This window comes from Oncorhynchus clarkii, chromosome 4 (assembly GCF_045791955.1).
Source record: "Oncorhynchus clarkii lewisi isolate Uvic-CL-2024 chromosome 4, UVic_Ocla_1.0, whole genome shotgun sequence".
NCBI classification, from domain to species: domain Eukaryota; kingdom Metazoa; phylum Chordata; class Actinopteri; order Salmoniformes; family Salmonidae; genus Oncorhynchus; species Oncorhynchus clarkii.
In genome coordinates this window covers 40,093,482-40,110,142 of record NC_092150.1, presented here as the reverse complement: position 1 = coordinate 40,110,142, position 16,661 = coordinate 40,093,482, and the positions used below count along the sequence as shown (strand labels likewise).

The window sequence follows — 16,661 nt, the reverse complement described above, 5'->3', positions numbered from 1 at the left end:
CTTAACCCTGAGAAAGTGGACATAGCTGGTCACCCCCAAAAACACACACACACACACACGCATGTACACACACACGCACAAAACATACACACACAAACGTACATACACACAGTACACACACACACACATCCAGGAGTCAGGGGGTCTTTACTCAACATTTCTCATTGGAACGTTCTTGTTGCTTGTTGTTAAGAATCGTCTGCAACTTAAGCAGGAAATAGAGGGTTGGGCATGTGGACAGCCCAATTAGTTTCTTCTAATAAGCTGCCAGAGTTGGAGTTCTCCCTCCAGATGACACAACACAGAACACATCGACTCCACAGAGAGACCAGACAAAATCTCCACCTCTCTGTCTGGAATGGAGTAATACATTATACTGTGTGTGTGTTGTGCGAGACCAGCCACCCACTTTCATTAGAGATAAAGAACAACACAAACATCAATTATTTATTCACCCATCCCCATGGCTACCCTATCCCAGCCTAGCAGACTTAGCATAATGGCTAACCCTTAGCGTACCTCCCCATCAGAGGGAAATGGGGGTTTCTGAGGGAAAAGCTACCTCTAATTAGCGCGCCACGGGGCTAGCCCTACAGTATATGTTGAAATCGTCGGCCTGTTAGAGCTGGCTTCCTAGGCAAAGAGATGAGGGGGAAGGGATGGAGGGAACGGGGGAGGAAGAGAGAGAAGGAAAGAGGGGAAGGGACTGCTGTCAGGAGAGATGACAAAGTTGGGTTGTGTGTGGAGAAAAGAGACAGAATCTAATTGTATTTGGCACATGCTTCGTAGGCAACAGGTATAGACTAACAGTGACTTACTTACAGGTCCTTTTACAATAAGGCGGAGAGAAAGATAAAGAAGGGAGAGAGGGATGGCGAGAGATGGAGGGAGAGGAGGAAGGGCTGGGCACATGTCACATTAGACTGGATCAATTACAGCACTGTCAAATTATATCAGATCCCCTGCACTCCCCTCTGCACATAAAAAACAACACACATGAATGCACGCATCACATTTACAAACAGAAGCAAACACAAGCATTCACATATGCACAAACACATTTTCAAGCACACAGACGTGCACACACGCAGATTACATGCCACACACACACACACACACACACACACACACACACACACACACACACACACACACACACACACACACACACACACACACACACACACACACACACACACACACACACACACACACACACACACACACACACAAAAGCCAGCAGACCCCAGGTAGTAAAAGTCTGCATGGTAACAGTCAGCAGCACTGATGTAGTGTGGAGCAGAGCAGGCACCTCCATTTGAATAAGGAGGGAGTCAACACTCTCTAAATTCACACACTATTGATTGTATTACTATGACAGCTACAGAGCCATGTTTCCGCACACATACTTACACCTACATGCACACACACACATATACACACAAACATAGGGGCACACTCTCATACGCACACACAAATGCAGGCAAATTAGTTGGCTGGTTACCAGTAAGGGTAAACCGACTGCATGTTAATTAGTGTATTAGTGTATGTGAGCTCAGCCCAGAAACATGAGCTCAGAGGCTGCCTGTTCCTCCTGCAATGCAGCAGCAGCAACGGCTAACAGGAACAGCAGAAACACACTAAAACGAGCCACCCCTCTCTGCTATCATAGCAGCCTGACTTGACACAGAGCAAACCGGAAACACACATGCAGACGATCCCTCGCGCACACAGGCATGTGGAAGAGTCAGACACTCCACAGCCTGACACACACATCTCTCACCTGCGCTGCTCCGAGCATCGCGTCCCCGCGTACCCCGCAGAGGGAGAAGAGGAGGGGGTGGAGAAAGAAGGGTACAGAGAAAAAGGAAGGAAAGAGGGGGACTGAGAGCGTACATAGAGTGGAGAGAGAGAGACATCGACAGGACTGTCAAAGGGAAGAGGGAGAAAATAGACTGAAACAGAGATAAAAGGAGGTGAGTCACAGGGAATAACGGAGAGCGAGGGGACTCCTCTCACCTGCTATGCAGCCAGCTCCTCTGTTCCTCTCTTCCTCAACTCCTTTCCTCTCTGCCGTCTGTACACACTACCGATGCCTTCCCTCCCTCACAACTTCAACCCAACACCCACCCACCCGAAAAAAAAAGAAGTGAGGAAAAGGAAGGTGTTGGTTGGGGTCTGAGAGGAAAGGAGAGAGAGGCGATAGTCAGGCAGCAGCTCTGTGTAGGATTGATCACCCTCTGCCTGCCTACAGCGATGAGCTGGCCCAGGAAAATAAGACCAGGAAAGAATAATACCCAGGAACACAGAAGCCAAACAACACCGTTACAGTGCGTGTGTTTGTGAGCTGTTCTGCTGTAAAGGAATGTATCCCCCCCCCCTCCCCTCCCCTCCCCTCCCCTGGAAAGAGAATTGGCCCACACACTCTCTTACCGTCTCCCCATCATCTCGCTGTCTGGTCTTGAGAAGTATGGCCGCCCCACCACTCACCGGTCTAATCATTACTGTAAGGCCAGGAGTCAATGTTTAAGCGCTATCTGTTAAGCACAGCCCTATCACTCACACGCTCACACACACAGACACACTAGGGTTGGGCGATACTTGGGGATACCTCTTCTACGATATGCTACAGCAAATATGTGATATCCGATATAATCTTTTTGTGCCGTTAATGACTGAATCATACCAGACCGCCATTTTTTTTTGCTTATTTAAAATATTATCGTCACATTCTCATTAAATCATTTTTGTGTGGTGACAAGATAATGCTTAGTTAATTCATTTAGACTTCATTTTCAACATATTGATAGAGTCTAACTAATAAAACTGGAGAGTATTGATTTGTAAAGTTTTAAGAAATTATTGTTTTTTACTTCAAAATATATTGTTTATGTCAAATATCCCAATATTACATTTAATCATATCGGCCCAACCCTAACACACACACACACACACACACACACACACACACACACACACACACACAAATGCACACACACACACTGCCGTTTAAACAAGGCTCTATTAAACAGGCTCTATTAAACAGGAATACAGTATCTCTTATCTTCCCCCTGCATAAATTCTTCAGGCGGGATGTGAGCAAATCTTAAAGACAATTCCCAAGCCACCTTTATTATAAAGGGCGTTGTGCACAGAGAGGGACGCACGCACTCATGTGCGCAAACAGGCGCACACACACAAGTACACACACCCACACCCAAAACGCATGCGTGCATGCACTCGATGCTGCTCACGCAGGATGTTTTCATAAAACTGGCAATAGCAGGAGAAATAAGGCGATTTAGGATATAATTAAATTCCCATAAACAAGTCACAGACATGGATCATGTCAATATCGACACACTTCCATATTTACACAGCACATTTTCTAAGCTGTTTACTGTACTGTACTCTCAGCTAAAAAAACAACAACCTGTGGTTGGATTGGACTATTTTTCATTCTATCCTTCTAATTCTTAATTGCAATAAACCTTTAAGCCTATAAGCAAATCCATCTGGACAGAACCATTTCCCTGCTCCCATTTTGATTTAGAGGTCTGGCCATGGTTTGTCTAATCACAGAAGTGAGAACCATATATCAGGCAGCTCTGCCTGTGTCAGACCTGGCCGAGGCTGTTTTTCACAACTAAACTCTGGTACACTAAACTGAAGTAGGCAATGAACTTACTTCAGGATTACTTGGAAACACCCTACGTAACAATACTGCCCGACACACGCACGCGCACACACACGCACGCACACACACACACACACACACACACACACACACACACACACACACACACACACACACACACACACACACACACACACACACACACACACACACACACACACACACACACACACAGCTACCGGTAGAACTGTGAATCATTGGCAGTTTTCTCCCTCTCAGTTTCTCCTCTGTAATGGGAATCGAGAGCAGGCCCCCCCATGCCCAGCAGACAGACAGACAGTCTGGATCACGTCCTACAGTTTCTCCTCTGTAATGGGAATCGAGAGCAGGCCCCCCCATGCCCAGCAGACAGACAGACAGTCTGGATCACGTCCTACAGGGCACAGACGTCAGTTCAATGTCTAGTTTCGATTTACATTTGGTTGAGTTGTTAGGTAAAGTTAAAAAGAAAATGAAAGAAACAAGGGATTTAGGTTCAAATGTGGGTGTAAAAAAAGACTAAATTCCCGGACGTTGATGACTGTTTTCAAATCCAATCAGTGTTTCACGTTGATTCAACGCCATCACATTGAATCATTTTGTTGAAATGACATGGAAACAACGTTGATTCAACCAGTTTTTGCCCAGTGGGATCGCTGGAGCACACACACACACCAATACAAACACGTGTAAAACACCCACACCCACCACACACACGTTAACAAGTTTCCCTCTTTCTGTCTCACAGGCTCACCAGATATACTATCACAGTCCCCAGACTCCTCATTAATACATACATACACACACAAAAACACACACACATAATGTACCAGCCAGGCCACCCGTGGTATAAGTCAGTATCCAACGTCCATTCATGTCTGAGGATGTGAAAACCTGCCACTAGGCGCAACTGTGAGCGCTGTTGTGGGCACTGCGGATGGGCGTAAGCATCTGCTTCTGATTCCAAAGGTTGCAAGTTCGACTCCAGCGATAGAGAGTTATTTTTAAGCCTATCCCAAACCTTAACTCTTACCTTAACCATTCGGAGTTAATGCCTAACCTTAAGATTGCAAGAGTTAATGCCTGAACTTAACCTTAAACACCTTGATATTTGACGCTTGAGAAGCATGGATGAATGTCTAATTGTGATGTGAGACTGGGAGAGCTAGTTCTGCATACATGCACACGCACACGCACGCGCAGAGGGCCCGTTTCCTTTTGGGGAGAACATGGGGTTGCAATTTATCAGTGGATTGTTCCTGAAAATGGGTCACACAGACATAGATGCAGCAGGCAGAACCATAAAGGCGCGCTGGGAGTCTACGCTGTGAGATGGTCCTCTGTACAGAGATGTGAACGTTGTGCCCGTATCTGTTGATGCATGTAATGCAGTAAGACATCAAGTCTGCTTTCAAAACATGCACATATGTAGTATATATTGTAGCCGTGTATGGACACAGCATCGGGTTATGCTATCTTTAGACTTTCACCCACTGGCAAAAACAGAGTACCCATGATCTACAGACTGTATGTACATGTACAAGGACTGTATGGACTCTATAGATACGCGTTCCTTACTGACTGTACCTAAACCCCATGCTGTGCGGTAGGTAGCCTACAATAGCAAACCCTACTGTGTAGCCCACAGTGCAGCACAGAAGCCTCAGAAAAATACATTGAAACCAAGAAAACATTGGAGTCATTGTGTATGAAAAAAAAAAAACGACATATGACTAACCTTTATAACAGCTTTATAAAACAGCTTTATAAAAATGTTGAAATAACACGTGGCTGTGAGGGATGCTGCCACGTATCTAAAAAAGGTTTTAAGTGGCAGACTCACAGCCCATTGACACACACATAGTACAGTTCACCACAGCTCAGCAGCAGAAGCCCAATGCACACTGCACTAGACCTGCGTTCAGATACTAGAAAACCATGTCAAATACTTTTAGCGGTGCTTTATTGAGTTTGCCTGTACACAACGGAACCAATGACAAATGCCCAGCAATGCAAACTCACCCACCTGGCACTCCAGGCAGGCTAAAGCAAACGCTCCAAGTATTTGAGATCGAAGTCTCCACTGCACTTAGTCTAACACTCACGTGTGTGTGCTTCACTGGTCCAGCATGCCCAACGTATTGTAAACCATTCACCCTGGTGAGCTGAAAAACATCTCATCACCATATATAGGCAACCCAGTGCATGATTCTTTTTATCAGTTTCAGCTCGTGCGGATGGAATGCTTGTTGTCTCTTTTTCCATTCTCATGTTTTCTTTTCTTTACCCCGTTCCTATCAGATACACGTGTAGTAAATGCACGCACGCACGCATGCATGCACACACACACACACACACACACACACACACACACACACACACACACACACACACACACACACACACACACACACACACTCTTTCTCTCACTTTCTGTCTCACACACACACACACACACACACACACACACACACACACACACACACACTCTTTCTCTCACTTTCTGTCTCACACACACACACACACACACACACACACACACACACACACACACACACACACACACACACACTCTTTCTCTCACTTTCTGTCTCACACACACACACACACACACACACACACACACACACACACACACACACACACACACACACACACACACACACCAGATATTGCTTGCAGATTCTCCTGGGTCTCCACAGTGAAGTAATAACAGGCTCTAGTGGTACTCGCTACACCGACTATCAGTAGGTCCACAAAAAGTGAAATGGAAGCAAGCCTAAATACCTTACATTTAGTGATAATTCAAAGCAAAATTATCTAACACCATTGGCAGTTAATTTGGCTTATTTTAACCTAAAAAGAGGCTTAATACAAGTCATTTATCTTATTTCAAAATATTGTTCTAGATATTTTACCTTAATATGACGATTAAGGTCAAATATGTTGAAATAAGATAAATAATGTGCTTTTTGCAGTGCATATACAGGCTTCATGTAACTATAGGATACATGAACTAGAGTAATACTACTAGTACTACTAGTACTACTCACCTGACACAACATTAACATCATCTCAGTTATATGTCCACATACAAAATATTGCTGCATTGTTCTGGGCGGACCGAGTGAAGAGCCAGGGCGCCATTTAGACAGAGGAGACTTCAAAGACTGGTAGAGTATGATTGAAAATGGCCAGGACAAAAGAAAAGCAACAATATTTATATTAACTGCTGAGGTACTGTTAAACACAGTACATGTCGTGGGACGGCAAACTGTTTGTGTGTGTGTGTGTGTGTGTGTGCTCACATGTGCGTGTGTGAGCGTACGTGCTTGAGTGTGTATAAAGAGGGCTGAAATTAAAGCACCGGCGGCTATAGTGAGGTAGGAAAGAGCAGAGTGGTGGGTGGGACTGTGATTGGGCCGAGTCGGGCCCTGCGTGGACAGACATCCTGAGGAAGAGCAGAGTGTGAGGAGCTGATAAGACCAGCGGAGGGAAAGGACTGTTTACGTTGTAACGGACGCCTTTGAGTCGCACTGCTCCTGAGACACACAGGCTAATGGAAACACTGAACTAAAGAGAGAGAGAGAGAAAGGGAGAGGGGGGAGATGGAGAAAGAGAGACAGAGTCGAAGGGGGACAGATAGAGAGATACCCTTGTTGACCCATGACTGACAGGCATAAGAACATGACACAAACACAAACTAGCCTTCTGTTGTCCTGCCAAATGGTTATCTTGTCTGTCTGTCTACCCCCTCCAGTACTGTCTGTCTACCCCCTCCAGTACTACTGTCTGTCTACCCCCTGTAGTACTACTTTCTGTCCATCTACCCCCTCCAGTACTGTCTGTCTACCCCCACCAGTACTGTCTGTCTACCCCCTCCAGTACTACTGTCTGTCTACTCCCTCTAGTACTACTGTTGCCTATCTACCCCCTCCAGTACTACTGTTGTCTATCTACCCCCTCCAGTACTCTCTGTCTACCCCCTCCAGTACTACTGTCTGTCTACCCCCTCCAGTACTACTGTCTGTCTACCACCTCCAAGACTGTCTGTCTACCCCCTCCAGTACTGTCTGTCTACTCCCTCCAATACTGTCTGCCTACACCCTCCAGTACTGTCTGCCTACACCCTCCAGTACTGTCTGTCTTCCCCCTCCAGTACTACTGTCAGTCTACTCCCTCCAGTACTACTGTCTATCTACCCCCTCCAGTACTAGTGTGTGTCTACCCCCTCCAGTACTAGCGTCTGTCTACCCCCTCCAGTACTGTCTGTCTACCCCCTCCAGTACTACTGTTGTCTGTCTACCCCCTCTAGTACTGTCTGTCTACCCTCTCCAGTACTACTGTCTGTCTACCCCCTCCAGTACTGTCTGCCTACACCCTCCAGTACTGTCTGTCTTCCCCCTCCAGTACTACTGTCAGTCTACTCCCTCCAGTACTACTGTCTATCTACCCCCTCCAGTACTAGTGTGTGTCTAACCCCTCCAGTACTAGCGTCTGTCTACCCCCTCCAGTACTGTCTGTCTACCCCCTCCAGTACTACTGTTGTCTGTCTACCCTCTCCAGTACTACTGTCTGTCTACTCCCTCTAGTACTACTGTTGTCTATCTACCCCCTCCAGTACTGTCTGTCTACTCCCTCTAGTACTACTGTTGTCTGTCTACCCCCCTCTAGTACTACTGTTCTCTGTCTACTCCCTCTAGTACTACTGTTGTCTATCTACCCCCTCCAGTACTGTCTGTCTACTCCCTCTAGTACTACTGTTGTCTATCTACCCCCTCCAGTACTGTCTGTCTACTCCCTCTAGTACTACTGTTGTCTGTCTACCCCCCTCTAGTACTACTGTTCTCTGTCTACCCCCTCTAATACTACTGTTGTCTGTCTACCCCCTCCAGTACTGTCTGTCTACCCCCTCCAGTACTACTGTTGTCTGTCTACCCTCTCCAGTACTACTGTCTGTCTACTCCCTCTAGTACTACTGTTGTCTATCTACCCCCTCCAGTACTGTCTGTCTACTCCCTCTAGTACTACTGTTGCCTGTCTACCCCCCTCTAGTACTACTGTTCTCTGTCTACCCCCTCTAATACTACTGTTGTCTGTCTACCCCCTCCAGTACTGTCTGTCTACCCCCTCCAGTACTACTGTTGTCTATCTACCCCCTCTAGTACTACTGTTGTCTATCTACCCCCTCCAGTACTGTCTGTCTACTCCCTCTAGTACTACTGTTGTCTGTCTACCCCCCTCTAGTACTACTGTTCTCTGTCTACCCCCTCTAATACTACTGTTGTCTGTCTACCCCCTCCAGTACTGTCTGTCTACCCTCTCCAGTACTACTGTCTGTCTACCCCCTCCAGTACTGTCTGCCTACACCCTCCAGTACTGTCTGTCTTCCCCCTCCAGTACTACTGTCAGTCTACTCCCTCCAGTACTACTGTCTATCTACCCCCTCCAGTACTAGTGTGTGTCTAACCCCTCCAGTACTAGCGTCTGTCTACCCCCTCCAGTACTGTCTGTCTACCCCCTCCAGTACTACTGTTGTCTGTCTACCCTCTCCAGTACTACTGTCTGTCTACTCCCTCTAGTACTACTGTTGTCTATCTACCCCCTCCAGTACTGTCTGTCTACTCCCTCTAGTACTACTGTTGTCTGTCTACCCCCCTCTAGTACTACTGTTCTCTGTCTACTCCCTCTAGTACTACTGTTGTCTATCTACCCCCTCCAGTACTGTCTGTCTACTCCCTCTAGTACTACTGTTGTCTATCTACCCCCTCCAGTACTGTCTGTCTACTCCCTCTAGTACTACTGTTGTCTGTCTACCCCCCTCTAGTACTACTGTTCTCTGTCTACCCCCTCTAATACTACTGTTGTCTGTCTACCCCCTCCAGTACTGTCTGTCTACCCCCTCCAGTACTACTGTTGTCTGTCTACCCTCTCCAGTACTACTGTCTGTCTACTCCCTCTAGTACTACTGTTGTCTATCTACCCCCTCCAGTACTGTCTGTCTACTCCCTCTAGTACTACTGTTGCCTGTCTACCCCCCTCTAGTACTACTGTTCTCTGTCTACCCCCTCTAATACTACTGTTGTCTGTCTACCCCCTCCAGTACTGTCTGTCTACCCCCTCCAGTACTACTGTTGTCTATCTACCCCCTCTAGTACTACTGTTGTCTATCTACCCCCTCCAGTACTGTCTGTCTACTCCCTCTAGTACTACTGTTGTCTGTCTACCCCCCTCTAGTACTACTGTTCTCTGTCTACCCCCTCTAATACTACTGTTGTCTGTCTACCCCCTCCAGTACTGTCTGTCTACCCCCTCCAGTACTACTGTTGTCTATCTACCCCCTCCAGTACTTCTGTCTGTCTACCCCCTCCAGTACTGTCTGTCTACCCCCTCCAGTACTGTCTATCTAGCCCCTCCAGTACTGTATGTCTACCCCCTTCAGACCTACTGTCTGTCTACCCCCTCCAGTACTAGTGTCTGTCTACCCTCACCAGTACTACTGTCTGTCTACTCCCTCTAGTACTACTGCTGTCTGTCTACCCCCTCTAGTACTACTGTTGTCTATCTACCCCCTCCAGTACTGTCTGTCTACCTGCTCCAGTACTGTCTGTCTAATCCCTCTAGTACTACTGTTGTCTGTCTATCCCCTCCAGTACTGTCTGTCTACCCCCTCCAGTACTAGTGTCTGTCTACCCTCTCCAGTACTGTCTGTCTACCCCCTCCAGTACCCCCTCCAGTACTGTCTGTCTACCCCCACCAGTACTGTCTGTCTACCCCCTCCAGTACTGTCTGTCTACCCCCTCCAGTACTACTGTCTGTCTACCCCCTCCAGTACTTCTGTCTGTCTACCCCCTCCAGTGTTTTTGTTCAGTCCGTGTTTCTCCCGAGACTCCGGGACAATAATAATCATTTTCATCCTAAGGAATTCAAACTGTTCTCTCTCTCCTCCTGTGTCTGTCTTCAACATACTGTGCAGGCAAGAAGGGAAGCAGGGAAGCCCTCTAGTTAAAATGGAACAGAACAGTTATGACAGGAAACAGAGAGAGCGGGAAGGATTTTTTCTCTGTTCTTTTCAATCCCCTTTTCTCTTATGCACACGTCCTTGTTGTCATTCACTTTTTCTGTCGATTTTCCCACATTTAGTTCTCTCTCAATGCCTTTCTTATAAACAGAATGTAGGCCTGGATCTATTCACTTAATTTCTCACTCCCTCCCTTCCTCCATCTGTCCTCTGTCTGTTTCTCACATTCTGTCTACTCCCTCTAGTACTACTGTTGTCTGTCTACCCCCCTCTAGTACTACTGTTCTCTGTCTACCCCCTCTAATACTACTGTTTCATCCTGTTTCCTCCACAGCCCTTCTCCCATCCTACCAGTCTTCAGCAGTGTCAGTGTAGGGCATGTGTCTGATGACAAAGTGCTCCAGACAGCCATGATGCCATTGATTTAGTCAGCGTGGGTTGTTGCTGGGTGATTGTGGATCTCTGCTTTAGTCTGCCCATCCATGTGTCTCTCTCTCTCTCGGTCTGTCTGTCTGGGGCTCATAGCTTTGGCTCTTGCAACACCAGGATAGTGGGTTTGATTCCCAGGTCCAGCCATATGTCAAATGTATGAACACATGACTGTAAGTCACTTTGGATAAAAGTGTCTGCTGAAATTACATATATTATATTATTCTCTCTTTGGATCTCTCGCTCTCTCTCTCTCTCTGTCTCCCCACCCTCTCCCCCTCTGTTTCCTTCACTCTGTCTAGGCGGGAGACTAAACAGCCTCTGCTGTCGCTAATCGCAAAAGCCAGAAGCCAGAGTCATGGCCAGCAGACACACAGATCACTGGAGGAGGACAGTAAAGCCTGGGTAGAGGGCCTGTGGCATGTAGAATGTAGCTCAGCTCATTATCATATCAAGATGACTGTGTAACCTGAGGGGTACTGTTCACGTTCGTGAAGGGGCATCATGCTACAGTAGGTTCAAGCCCCTGACGAAAGCAGTTAACCTTGCCTCAGCAAATAATGAGCTCAACAAATGGGCAATTTTTCAGCCATACTCTACATTATTGTCAACATAATCAGCCATTCTAGACCTCTGTCTCCTGGCATGGGTTAGGAAAAGGAAGTTACTCGCTCTCGTGTGTGTGTGTGTGTGTGTGTGTGTGTGTGTGTGTGTGTGTGTGTGTGTGTGTGTGTGTGTGTGTGTGTGTGTGTGTGTGTGTGTGTGTTGCCCGTGTGGGCAATTTGTTGAGTCTGACAGGAAGTAACTGAGGGTCACGACCCTGGAAATATTTCCCAGGAATCTCTACTTACATAACAACTAAGAAAAATGTACAGCATAATGGATAGAGGAAGCAGGGATGTCGAGAAGGTTCATTTGGTTTCTGCTACTTACGATGCAATCCAATTATATAATAATGCTCGCTGCTCACGTTTTACAATTTGACAGAAATCTGTATCTGTCATGGTAGGATTAGTGTTGTGTCACAGGGCCATATGGTTTTACAGGCCAGATCTCACTGCCTTACTGCAGCAGAGTATCTTCTGTTGTAGATTATAAGACGTGCTTACAGAACAACAAGAGCTGCCTTTATCTGCCCAAAGGGAGTCCGAGCTGTGTTTGCGTAAGGTTTTTTTCACCAAAAAAACAACAACCGCCAGGACATACATCTTTGTCATGCACACCAACAGATGAAAAGCACCGCTTTTAAACTCTACCACATTGAGAAAGACTCGGGGGATTTGCCTAATTGCTGATAACAATGAAAATAGCTTTGTAAGTAAATAAACTGTTCGTCTTGGGAACGTTTGGGTAGTTTACTTTGGTACAAATCCAGCGCCTTCTAAACTAGAAGAATGTAACCTATGATCCGTTACTCCTATAGAGTTTGTCTGATTGCCTCTCTTGGCTCTCCCTTCACCTCTGGTTTGTAGAGGAGAGGAGAGTATCCCTGACTGTTTCTCAAGGCCTGAGGCTGTCATGTGGACAAGGTCTGGTCTGCAGACAGTCACTCTACTGGACGTCTGAATGACATACTGTATTCCCCAGCGCCCGACTCTCCTACCCCCTCTAGCCACTCCTGCCTCTCTACCCTACCTCACCAGCCACTAATCCTGCCTCTCCGTGCCTCTCATCCTACGTGGATTTGTAGTCAGGCCCCTGATCCACTCCCTCAACGCGCGTAGGGAGTGCGCTAAGCACAGTGAAACACAAAGCGCATCGCAGGATATTGGATAGGCGTGAAGAATGGGGCGGGCGAGCTGGGAAGATAAAGTTGCCCACCACAGTCTGTTGTTTATGTGTGATGTATTCCACAGGGTCACACAGAGAGAAGTGGGAGGCTGAACATGCCCCTCGACACAAAGAGGAAAGGAGGAGTGGGGGAGGAAAAAAGGGGAGAGAAGACTCAATCTAAGGAAAGGAAAAGAGCACAATAGAGGAGAGAGGAAAGGAGCAAAGAATGAAAAAGAGGAGGGGAGAAAACAGAAGAGGAAAAGGGGGTAGAATAATAAGAGAAATAGAGGGAGGAGAGAAGTTGGACCATCCCCTATGGGCTTGTATGAGTCAGTCATAATCACATTCACTAGGAGTAGGGTGGTTTGGCTCCCCTAGATGATGGTCCGTCAGTTAGTCAGCTACGTTCTGAGAACCATATGTTTCTTAGAGCGTGGTTGTCCTATGGTTATTTTGCATACAACCTTATCACAACTTTCTGGGAATGGTGCAGGATAGTTGCTTCCCACTGGGCACAAACTGGTTGAATCACATTGTTTCCATGTCATTTCAATTCAATTGCGTTGATTTGAAGTCTGTGCCCAGTAGGTTGGCTTTGGAACATTCTTAGTACAACATTTTTTTCTTTGTATTTTATTATTTTAACAGAACGCCCATTAACATCGATGGGACTCTAGTGGAGCGAGTCGAGAGTTTCAAGTTCCTTGGTGTCCAAATCACCAACAAACTATCATGGTCCAAACATACCAAGACAGTCGTGACGAGGGCACGACAAAACCTTTTCCCCCTCAAGAGACTGAAAAGATTTGGCATGGGCCCGCAGATCCTCAAAAGGTTCTACAGCTGCACCATTGAGAGGATCCTTATCGGGTTGCATCACCGCCTGGTATGGCAACTGTTCGGCATCTGACCGTAAGGCGCTACAGAGGGTAGTGCGAACGTCCCATTACATCACTGGGGCCAAGCTTCCTGCCAGGACCCAGGACCTATTTAATAGGCGGTGTCAGAGGAAAGCCCATAAAATTGTCAGAGACTCCAGGACCCCAAGTTATAGACTGTTTTCTCTGCTACTGCATGGCAAGCGGTACCGAAGCACCAAGTCTAGGACCAAAAGGCTCCTCAACAGCTTCCACTCCCAAGCCATTAGACTCGAGGTGGAGAGCATCTGTAAAGCCTACAGGGGAGCGAACATGTATAGAAAACACACATACAGTAGTTGCCAAAGCTACAAAATGAGATCTAAAAATAACTAGGTAAGATAGTAAAGTGAGAGAGCGGTGTGGAGCCTTTCTCGCTTTCCTTCCACAAATAACTCGACAGAATGGTCTTTGCTCCGGTGACAGTATTAGTTTTGCCGAGGTGATCACCACTAACACGACAGCCACTTACAGCTGCCACTGAGAAACCAGGGATGACTGAAGTACTAACACTAATTGCTATTTGCCTCTCAGAGGTGAAGAGCACATCTCCCTGTACTAATTGCTGATTGCCAAGGAGAGGAGAAACCACTCCACCTCCAAAACAGCCACCAAAACATGTGTCATGACTGACCACGAGAATCCAAATAGGTCAGATCACGTGTGCAATGAATAACTTCAATCAGACCCCCATTCACCTGAAGGTAGAAGATCCAGACCTGTGCTCTCAAAATTCATCAAATCAATGTGCTTTTTCCCGCTGAAACTCTAACACTTTCAAAAGCGAATACTGGAACGATATTTCGAACGTAGAACGTGGGTAATGGTCAGAGGCAATCTATAGAACACTAATGTCATTTTGTTTGTTATTTTGTGATGTCATTAAAAATGTTATTAACAGAAACACTTTCATAATTTTTCATATTACATGCTCAACTCATAGTATGAAAACCTTAGCTATGTTAGTGTGTGTACTTTCCAAGTTACAGTATTTCCTTAAGGAAGGGATGCGATTTGAGAAGCTATAAGAGATAATTGTTTTCCATAACTTTGCACAGTGAGTAATCACCGCCCCAAAGTGAGGTCAGGGAGCGTGCCAGCCATCCGGAACCGCCCCTTTTGAGCAAAAGGTATAAATCATGGGTTACGAATTAACACATGGAACCAGAAAAAGTGTGAAGTGGCAGCTACATGTTTAAAGTGGTTTGAACTTTGAATCTCAATCCAAGGTGGAGATGATAAAATCACCTCCCGGACGATCACTGGTACGGCAAATTAGCTGTCTTAAGTAAGGTGGCTTTGAAAGCGAATTTAAGTAGGACCATCCTGTTGCTCTGCTCAAAGCATCGTATTTTGCTACTCTTATCACCCCACTGGGGAACCATCAATATGACTGGCTAGCCTATCTTCAAAGAAGCATCTTCAAGAGCGAATGGAAGAAAAATAAACTATGTAGTTCTGTTCAGGACTACACAACAAGTCACCTGATACCAGACAATGACGAAGAAGGACAACAGTAGAAGAATTGTTGTAACCATTTCGGACAATCAGAGCCTTACACCCGTGCCGCGAAAAGGCCCAACCCCCTTTCCAAGGCTGCCCCTTCACCGAGAGATCCCCAGCGAACCCAGGCATTTCACGCAAATCCATTCACGATTTCTTGCTCAAACAGGCGGAGGTATATGGAGTATATGGTTATTGTAGGTGAGAGTAATTTCTGAAAGTGGCAATGTTGTGTCCCTGTTCCTATCGCTCCCTCTCCATCTCTTCTTTAACAAGCATCCATGTTGTTGTCATTCCTCTAGGGACATGCTTTCAGCGTATCACGTCTCCTGTCAATAACCGGTGCAGTGTGTGTGTGTTTATCCTGTGTTCCCATTTAATTAGTTAGTAAATAAACAATTAAACCAATTTGTGTAGTACTGAATCATAAGTAAGGCTCAGGTTTTTGCAGACGCAAGGAGGTTACGACTGTTCAGAATGATGATATGATACGAGGTTATGATTAATAGGTTGACTGTTTATAGATGTGATAGGTAAATACCTTTTAGAGTTTAAGATGGTAACTCTTTAAAGAACCGCTCTCGTGGTTCCCCAGATCCTAGAGTTAAGTGTTGCATGATTAATTTAATGGGGTAACAATTACACATAGTTAGTTGATTCAATAAATAACAGTCTTCAGATTCATGTCAAAGTCAAGTCACGACACAAGTCACAAATTGCCCTGCCCCTTGATCCTGTTTTATGCGTCAACAATCAGCTGCAAGTTATGAGCAGTCAGAAGTTCACACACCAAGTAGGCTTCTGGAAAGACAGGCAGCTCTTAAAGTAGATGGCCCTAGCTGGCAAAAATACTATTAGACAGTCAAAACTAAAGACAAAAAATATACTTATCACTCCTGGAGATATCAGGAATCCTCTAGCTATATAATGATGCTAGCTTGCCAACTGTACTGCTGCTAAGAGAAATTTAATCAGCTAGTTAACTTCATATTAGCTTGTTATCTTGATGTGGGCCTACTTATCATTGTAAATGAAAAACTCGTGCTCCAAATGCATTTGTAGATAACAGCAATGGAAGGCAGTGAAAGGATTTTATGCTCCAGCTGTCAGAAAAGGGAGTAGGTGTACTAGTTAGATGGGGAAGGTTGTGGGATGACATTATGCAAATATTCTCCAGTTTTAGTCCCTAGAGAGAAACACTATGAAGAGAGACAGACATAATAGTCAGGGCTGTCTAACTAATAAAATGAAGCCCGTTTCTTTGTGATGTCTGTCCTCAGATATGGAGAGCTGTGAAAGCCTGTCTGCAGCTGGTTTCGGTCCCAGTGAAGGTCCCAAAAGA

The 16,661-nt window shown here is 46.0% G+C and overlaps 1 protein-coding gene across 2 annotated transcripts in view; it reads right to left on the bottom strand.

Annotated features, from left to right (window-relative positions):
- LOC139406808 (KN motif and ankyrin repeat domain-containing protein 4-like) overlaps positions 1-16,661 on the bottom strand; it is an 89,909-nt gene that overhangs the window by 27,066 nt on the left and 46,182 nt on the right. The window contains exon 1 of one of the 2 annotated variants that reach the window (XM_071149859.1): positions 2,020-2,095. The exons of the other annotated variant lie outside the window; for it this stretch is intronic. The gene's annotated coding sequence lies outside the window, so the exon portion shown is untranslated. Of the gene's footprint in view, positions 1-2,019; positions 2,096-16,661 lie in introns of those variants that run through there. 2 annotated transcript variants of the gene reach the window in all.